Consider the following 10290-nt stretch of genomic DNA (forward strand, 5'->3'; position numbering starts at 1 on the left):
ATTCTTTAAAATATTCAAATAACTATATTGATTCATTATTCGTTCGATTATAATTAAATTTCCTATTCCAGTTGCTACCATGCAACCCCAAACTATAACCGAACCATCACCGTGTTTCTCAGTTCCTCGCATATTCTTTGGTTCTAGAGCTGTATTTGCTTTCCTCCAAACTTTTTGGTATCCATCTGACCCGTGGATGTTAAATTTACTTTCATCCGAAAAAATCACGAAATTCCCAAAATTTCTATCCTGCTTTTCATTTTCTTTCGCAAAATCTATTGTCTTTTTGCGATTCACTTTGCTAAAAAATGGTTTTCTTCGCATGTTTCGACCATGGTATCCTGTCTTCCATAACACTCGGCAAATTGTTTCAGAATTGCATGACTTCGCAAAATTGTTTTTCACATCAGTTGTCAATTTTGGTGCGCTAATCTTCGGATTTTTTTCACATTTCCAACAATAATTCGCATTTCTCGATCCGTGAAAATAGGCGGTCGTCCTGTTCTTAGCTTGTTTAGAGTATTTCCCTCAGCCTGGACCTTTTCAATGATTTCTTGCACTGTTGCAGGACTTTTGCCTATGATTTTAGCGATTAGTCTTTTGGGACTTGCTTTCCCCTTATACAGCTTTATTATTGCATCCTTTAGATCTTTTGATAACACTTTTCCACGTGGAGGCATTAGTGAATTGTTAATTTAATTTAAGCTCAAACTTACAAGCTTTGTAGCAGAACTTCTAAACTTATCACTGAAATACGAACAATCACTCAAGAAGTTTCATTCAGCCTATTTAAAAGTCAAAAATTCAGAGTGCATACATACTTTTGTGATTTTAATTCCTATTAGTAGTTAATAAAATTACTCTTAATGTTTTTTGAAAATATAATGATTTGGTTTATTTTTCATTACTTTATGACTTGAATCAGAAGCGATGAACAACACTCTCCAAAATAATTTTTTTCTTATATTTATTACAGAACTAGAGCTTTTTCACTTAAGCTTTGAGTTGCATACTTACTTTTGTGAGCAAGTGTATGTAAAAGCTAAAAACGAACAGTGACACAATCATAGGTAAAACATTTAATGACCGTTCTAAAAAATAGTGAAAAGACCCGCGGATAGCTCGAATTGCGGATAAAACAACCGCCGATAATCGGGAGTTTACTGTATTTGTCATTAAATTGCTAATTAAATGGAATTCATTATAGAGCAGCCTAATTATTGATAACTGTTAATTATTATTTGTTATTGTAAAATACAATACACTCCTATTTGTGATTCTGAGTATTTTTAAAGAGAATAAATGACCTCAGAATTTATGCATGAGTTACTCGATTCATTTATTTTTTTTATTAGGAAAAGAATAAGTAATGTGTTTCACCACCAATTGTGTCAATAATTCACATAAATTTACATCGAAAAAAGTTTTTAATTTTTTAGTTAATTATAAATCAGACTTTGTTTTCACTGTGTGTTGACATTGGAATCACACACAGCTAGAACAGTTAGACGCTCTTGACTAGTACTGCCGTGCTAAGCACAAAAGTCGTATCTGCAGTCGAGCTCAAACTGCTTTTCAAAGTTTTACGAACATTTTGAGCTCAAAATAAGAAACTGCTTTTCAAAGTTTTACGAACAATTGATTAAAGTTCCACTTTTCCAGGATTTTTTTAAAAATATTTCTCATCCACAAATAATCCCAAAGCATTGTACGTAGGTAAAATAAGTTTGCGAACCACGTCGTGACAATAACTCAGTTTTGATAAAAAGTAGATATGACTTTTGTGCTTATCACGACAGAGTACTGCTTCTTAAACTGGTCCTCACTCGTTAAATATTGAAATTGTCCTTTCAACTACCGTCATAAATACTGAGAGAGTATAGCTAGCATGAAAAGCAGAAAATTTGAAACTGACGTAAAAACCGTAATTTTAGGCAATATTTTGTAATGTTGTAGGGAAGGGAGTTTGGGATGCCCTCCCGAAACTTTTTTAACATTGAAGTCACTATTAAACTGTCTGTTGTGATGTTCATGAGTCAACAGCTTCATCCGGTATTTTTCTCAAAACTAAAGTTTTTAAAACGCATTTTTAGGTTACTTTTGAAGCCATGAGGTGAGAAGTGCTGAGTAATAATGCTTGGATTAGTATACCAAAGGAAAAAGGAATTTATTTTCAAGTTTGAAAAGGCATTATTTTTATCTATTTTTTAAGTTAAAAACTTTAAATGTATGAAAAAATAACATTCAAGTCTCATGGACCCCCTGAGAGACCTCCGTGGAACCCTGGTGTTCCAAGGAACACAATTTAAGAAACGCTGTGTTACAGAATAAATTAATAGTTTTCTTATGAGGCTTTGTGAGTTGAACTTTGATAAATCAGTTTTATGGGTTATTTTTATAAGTTTGAAAATTTCAAAAAAAAAAAAAAAAAAATGCCATTTTTAAGTATGGACATAATTTTGGTTACCTACCCAAACTGAGCAGCATTAGTTTGAATTCGTTTCACAATTCATCTCGACTATGTAGCTGTGTCTCTTATGGGCAAATTCATTTGCACCCAACTAATTCAGTTGAACTTATTTATTCATAAATTTGAGAAATTGCAAATATCTTCCACACTTGGGACACTGTTCCAAGTTAAGGCATTAAACCATAAAGAGTGTCTATAAAGAATATTGAGGAAAAAACTGTATAATTGTATTAATAAAAGCGTGTGGATACAAAATTGTATAAATTCAGTGATATTTTGATGACCATAAATATGTCATACCATAACAAGACAGAACAGTTGTCACTGGTAAAAAAAATTAAACTATTCATGAACAAAAGATGTTTCGTCAAAAAAATACATTTGTTACTTCTAGAAATGAAAATGAGTCTCCTAGCACAGATCAGGCTAATTCATTTGAAGTGAATTTAACGTTACTATGAAGGAATGAGAAGGAATGTGAAATGATGTGAAATAAGGAGCATTAAAAGCTAAAAATAAGCTGTGCTAATAATTATTTGGGTTTATCAATTGATTTTATTTTTCCAAGAGGGGAAAGCAGAAATATTAAATTCAAAAGAATTAAGAAGGCAGGGGAGATCTTCAATGTTTTCAGAGGCAAGTGTACATTCTGATCATCGTTAAAAGTTAACAAGATCATACTATTTCTATCTAATGATATTTTTTTCTTTATTGAGTTGTAAAATAAACTTCTTTAAAATGACAGTCGGTGTCCCTAACTATTATCTTTTGCTGAATACATGAAAGAAAGATCAAAATAAAAAGTGTCCCAAGTTAGGGAGGGAAGTCCCTAACTTGGGACAATCAACATTTTTTGTTTTATTTTTTAAAGGGACAAATCTACACACTTATACCTTGTCTTAAAGGGACGTAGTAAGGCACATCCTGAAAATAGAATACTTCGTTCGAATGGAAAACGTATGATTAATATGCTATTGGAGGTAAAAGTTCAAAACTGTCCTAAGTTTGGGCACTTGACTGTACAAAAAATTAGCTGAAATTTTTAGCGTTTATGACCATAAAATCATGATTTTTAACTTTTTATGGACTTCTAAAACCTGGATCCAGTCATATTCGACTTGGGGCTCCAAATAGTAGGAAGTTCATTTTCAGGTCAATTACTTAGTTTGACGCCAATAAATATATATCAAAAAACTCGCTAACACCCAAAACTCGAACTGTAGCGAAGTACAAACAAACATTTATTTATTTATATTGGCCTTTCAAATTGAATTTTTCAGTGAATCTAAATGGATTCGTATTCATAGATGTGAATTAGAAATGATTTGGATTCATAAATCTGAATCCGAATAGATTCAGATTCGGATTCATAGGTATGAATCCGAATTTCGTATTCCGATTTACACTTGCAAATGTGAATCTATTCGAAAACAGACTTGTGAATACGAATGTATTCGTATTCGTATTAACACGTTAAAGTGCTGTGAATGTGAATCATATTCGGATTCGGATTTACGAATACGAATCTGCCCATCTCTGAGGAGCTGCTCACTCCGCTAGGTCATCAGATACTAAAATCAAGGATGCCCATTGTCCCCCCCCCCCCCTTCCGAGCATTTACATGTAAATACATTACTTTCTCAAAGCCGGCGGCGTGGCAATTAACCTCCTTAATAATGTGCCTGGTGTTGTGTAATACAATTTGAATCTTTATTCAACTGCTTCCTGTTTAGTTCGAATGAAGCAGAATGTTAAGAGAAGATGGAATTCCTTTGTTTTCTTACTAGGCAATTTATCTGAAATTTTAACTTTTAGTTACAGGAACACTAATTTGAAACTTAAACAATGCTCCGAGGTGCACCCCCCCCCCCTTCCCGGGGTCCAAAATAATTTGATACCAAACTTCAAGGCTGTAAATGCGATGGGGTTTCAAGTCTTTGTGATCGGTAAAGATTGCAAGTCAGAGGCGCACAGAACTTAAATTTTTAAGAAGAGGGAAATCCTAAATTCACTGAACGAAGCTCCGAATTTTACGAAATGATAAAATCCCAACATGCATACATAATGCTATCTAATGGGAAGAGACTTTAGACATCATTACATGTTTCAAAAATTGCAATATTATATCAGTATTGTCTCAGATTTTCCAAATAAAGAAATTTTTTGGGAGGGACGCCTCTGAGCAAATCACGTGACCCTTTTCTCGCCTTGTGATTGGTAGATAGTGATCTGCTGATCTGATACTTTTTAATGCGACGTACCTTGTCCTGTGTTGAGGCACGGTAAGTGCGAGAGAATGAGAATTCTTTAACTCATATATAACTTGGGAATTTCGTATACCAAATACTTGTGCCAACCATAGATATAGGAACCGGTTCGCTCCACTAGCGAACCGGTTCCCAATATGGTGCCAACCTAATTTGTGCTTTTTCAACGTTGTGCTTTCCTACTGTTACAACCCTAATACCTAGCAAACACATTTTTTAAAGATGTGATATAGCACACTGTAAATATGTTGTCAAACACTGAAATTGTATTTCTGGTCTAGTATTGCAATCACTATTCTTAAGTCGATACTAGAGTCGATACTAAAGTATTTGAGCGGCAATCAGGTCGAAGCTTTTCAATGCAATTTTATCAGTCTTCAATAAAGTTTTAGTAGTCCCCTCAGTCTTACTTAAATATGTTTAAAAGTGCATTCACTGCCATAAGACAAATTCATGCAACTTAAACTAACATTCAAAGTGAAAAATGCTGTTATGCCTGCTTATAATATCAGGAACGCCCCGATGGGAGATAACTGGGTGACCTCCCAAAAATTTCCTTATTCGGCACATTTTGTCCAACGCTTAGATAAAAATTTAATTAGGCGAATTCGAAGTTCCATACAGCAAATTGAGAATTTGAGTCCTCCCGAAAATTTGTGTTCAGGGGCCCTTAATCCTGTGCAACAATATTGGTGTTGAGACGGAGGAGGGATAAGACTTTCTCAAGATGACTCCATGGTTGTTCCGTGTTTCGGCAGTGTGGTTGCCAATTTAATATACTTAGTAAGATCTTTGTGGCAGAGGTTCCCAAACTTCTAACCTCCACGGAACCCTTCCGAAAAAATTACGAACTTCGCGGCATCCCCCTGGCGCGCTCCGAAAAAAAAAAGTTATGACACAATTAAATTTTTTTCTTTCTAATATATTTTTACAAATTTTTTTTTCCTTTAAACAATTTTTTTTTCCTTATTTCGAAACTAAACACTAGTTCAAACACAGGGGAAAAGTTTCATTGCTTTAGTTCAAATATTGAAAAAGTTATGAGTGGTTTTAGGTCATGCTCGCTATGTGTTCTTATGCAAAAAGAAAACTTTAACTTGATTTTTTCTCGATGATCTTTTTTTTTTTTGTGTGTGTATGTGTGTGTGTGTTTTTGTGTCATAAAAATCCCTAAAGATTTTTTTTCTATTAAAGATACAGCTTTAAAAAGTAATACTTTTTGCAATTAGGATAATGTATTTAACAAAACTGTGCATTCGAAAAGCATTTTATAAATTACTCAAATGTTTAGAGCATGTTATATCTTTAAAAACCAGATTTTTTTGGAAAAAATTACGATTTTATACGTAATTAATCACAGAAAATTTCTAGTAAACACAAAAGCAAATGAATGCACAGATTTTTAGAGATGATGATTGTGATCGTTTAGCAAAAAGCTTTTTTTTATATTAGTTTAAAAACAAAAAAGCCTTAAAGATTTTTAAAAATTGAAATTTTTCCAAATGTTTTGAATTTTTAAAAAAATTAAGCAATATTTAAAAAATTTTAAAATAAATTATTGATTACAAAGTAAGTAAGCATGTTATGGTTTCAATGAAAAATGTAATTTACTTAAATTGAAAAAAATTGCTTGAAAGATACTGTGACCCCTTAAATTGGTAAATTCATTGTTCTCTGTTCTGTATATTTTTCAGAGCTTTTGTCAGATTTTCATTTCTTACATTATTATTTTGAGTAATGTAAGTAAAATTCTATTTGAAATTCAAATACGAATGAAAATGTTATCACCAAATTTCTACAAGTTTATTAATAAAAATGAACTTATGAAGATAGTGAACAAAGCACTGTTAGCCTAGTTTTAGTGTGTTGATTTTTCGTATGAGTTGTATTTTTATGGCATATGAGGATTTTAATAATTGACTATGATTCGGGCAAATCTCAATTAAATTTAATGTTTTTGCTGGATAGCGCGACGGACCCCCGGGGGTCCGCGAACCACAGTTTGGGAAACTCTGCAAATGGCCCTAGCGATATTCAAGCTACTTCCCTCTCAGATTTTGAGTGGTATGTTAAAGATGGGCAAAGAACTCAAAATTTTATAACATGAACTTATTTTTGTACTCCAGGTGCCGCTCAACCTATGGCCAACGAATCTGATCTATGAGGCCCTTTATTATGTTTGTTGTTACGAATCCAAAACTGTCAGGTGTAAGAGTATGAAATGCAGATTTCTTCTTTCCTAAAAAAAAAGTGTTAAATTCGGAAGAAGGATAATAGCCCAGTAAATTTAGGCCGAAAATAGGGTCGATGCACCAAATTTATAATTAAGAAATATTTTCAGAATCAGTTCCTCATAGAATGTAGAGTAAATCCTAAAAAGTCCCCTAAGATCCCATGTGAGCTTCCATCCAAAATGGCGCATCAAAGATGGCCGCCTAGTACTTTTTGTTTTCCTTATAACTCGGTCAAAAATAAAAAAAATTCCGTTGTGAAAAAAAAAACTGTAGGTTCTAGAAGCAATATTGTTTCGATACAAAAAAATTCCGAGTCACAACTGACTACAACTGAATTTATGTCGAGGACTGCATACTAGGTGCCTTGCCTCCATTATTTTTCATACCGGTAGATGGCAGCACCATCACCGGATCGAACAGTTAATGAGAATTTAGAACTAGTCCAGGAGCTAATAGCTACCTGGTGCTAGCACCCACAGAGGTATCGTTTCACTTGGAGGACATTGAGACCACGAGCATATTTAACGTCGCCCAGTCCCCTTTAATGACGACGGTGGATCTTCGACCATCGAGGTTCGAACTCAGGACCCTCCGGCCCCGAATCCGACACTCTACCGATCGGGCTACCACGGCCCACATAACTTAAAATGAAAAATTTCTAATATTTGTTTTGTCTCCAAAACTGAAATTTCTATGTTCTATGTAACATGCAGCAGAACACACTAGCTACTAAAATAAATAATATTTTACATTTTTTGGGTCACTTTTTTAAAAATATTTTCCCTCATGCATTAGACAATAGTTATTTTTCAGTTTTAAAATATGCTATGTGTGTTTGAATTTGTGCTTGTGTTTTATTGACATTTCCCCATAAAAGGCTCTAAACATATATGATCTGCATATTGTGTTTTTTGTCTGAATTGCAAAACTTTTGGGGTGTGAAAATTCAATGCTGATCTGTTCAGCTCTTTGTGAATTGAAAAAAAAAAAAAAAAAAAACCTCACTGCAACGATAGAAATTCGTCAAAAATCGTTCAAATCTTTTTTTCTTAATAAAATGATCATTGTTATCTCAAAATGGTATTTTTTGTGCATTTTAGGTAGCAAATAAAACTCAAGAATGTTTCTTTTTTTTTTTTTTTTTTTGTAATATGTTTCCATATAATTAAGTGAGAATGGAAAAAATATCGGTGAAAGATCACTGCCTTCAACTTTAGGAAGTACTTTTGGGGAAGTTAAACTTCAGAAGAAAAAAGGGGTTATTGTTAAGAAACAAGCGTTGTGTTTAGTCTTCCACAGTTTTTGACCAGGATGCTGTTGTTTTCAAATCAAACGATAATTTACGAGCTATCTCAAATATGAATTAGCCCCTCAACTACCCTCGCTTTTTGGTTGAGTTTCTCTGAGGCAGGATAAAATCACAAGCGTGGCAGCTAGCATTGAATCAGTAGAGCCTTTTGTTAGCTACACTACCCACCACCAATCTCTTTGCCCATTAAAGATGAAGGATTTATTATGCACGCATTGGCATGGGACGAATCAGACATATAATAAAAAGACATATGCCTCAAATACTTCAGGTGACTTCAGAAAAACTTCTTTTTATGTGAAGCAGTGGTTTTTAATGGCTACACTGGTGCATTATCAACTAACATTGGGAAGAAACAAAGAAGGGTGAAGATGTGGAAAATGTTTGAGACTGCTGCTTTTTGAAGAAAATGTAGTGGGAACTACTACATAGACTAACTTTTTGCGGAATTCTGAGAACAAATCAAGATAAATTTAAATTATAATGGAACACTACCGATTTGGAGGAATGAGTTGTACAATGGATTGGAAAGCCAATGTATTAATTTGTTCAATTGCAATAAAAACATGCCAGAAAAGCTCCAGACCAATTGCAGTAATAGGTACTGATACAGATCTGCTCTCGATTCTAAGTGAAAGAGGTATGTATGGAACATCACGGTATTTTTTACCCCTAAACCAATTTAATACAAAGAAAAATGTTACAGACCCCGAAGTCATTTTTTGGGGGGGGGGGAGTAGGAAATAAGGAATAAAAAAAATGAAAAAGTAGGGAAAAAAATCACTTAAAAAAGTATGAAAAAATAGGAAGAGATGGGACTATACACACGTAAAGAGGAAACAAATTTAGAGTAAATTTTATTTCTAATGTAAAATAAACTAACAGTATTTTTGATTTAAAACTGTCCCAAAAATAAACTAACAGTATTTTTGAAGTATTAAATGGATGTAATGAAAGGCCGAGACGCAAAAACAAAACGAAAGAAACAAGCTGACAATCATCAATATGAAAAATAAATTGGTGAAAACAAAGATATATGAAAATAAAATCTAAACAAAGAAACACTTTTCCACAATACAGTAATAAAATTTTTAAGTGTAAAAGAATAAAATGCAATATAGCGATTGGAAAAAAAATAATAAAACTCATACTTTGGTGCAATAAAACCATTTTTGTCCAAGATTTGTTTTGTCAAAAACAAAAACATTCCTTCTAGAGCATCCATTTATCATTTGAAAATACTAACACTTTCAGCTCCTGTTGTCATAAACTATGCTACAAAAAGCAAAGCGAATATTAAATTAGTTTTAGTTAAAAATAATCAGCAGCTGACATGCATTCTTGCATAAACAGGGGCAGAAGTTTGAATTTGAAGAAAAGGAAAAAGGCTGAAAATGCAGAACTAAAACATAAATTTGTTCTTAAATAGGGGACATAAAATTTATAATAAAGTATAAAGTATTTAAACTAAATAAATAACGAAATAAGTAAACTATAGGTTTGTATTGTGTACTTTTAGCATTCAACATAAATTTTTGTTTCAAGCATGTCATTTATGGGGGGTCAGTGGGGTCAATTTCTCCCCTCACTGACTTTGGCAAATTAAGTTTAACTAAAAAAAAAAAAAAAAAAAAAAAACGGTTTTTGTTGTTTTCAGATAATATATGCATTCAGTATACATCCTTTGCTACCCACCCTCGGGGGAAAATCAGAATGACGGGCCAGTTTTTATTTGAATCAAGCAATAAAAACGAATATTGTTTTATTGGTTTGATGATTTTTTACCTCTTTCTTGTTCCAAAATTTGTCACTGAAAAAAAAAAAAGAAAAATACTTGCATGGTAAACATAAAATTTTTATCAAACCCAAAGATCAGTTACTAATGTTCTCTACGCAGAAGACATGTAGTTTCGTTCGATCCTCATCATACGACAAAATATTCATTCAGACATTGTTCACGAAATTGAGAGTGAGGGGGAGCACCTGGTATAAATGCCAGCATGTATCTCT

The sequence above is a fragment of the Uloborus diversus genome, chromosome 1 (assembly GCF_026930045.1).
Source record: "Uloborus diversus isolate 005 chromosome 1, Udiv.v.3.1, whole genome shotgun sequence".
Taxonomy (NCBI): domain Eukaryota; kingdom Metazoa; phylum Arthropoda; class Arachnida; order Araneae; family Uloboridae; genus Uloborus; species Uloborus diversus.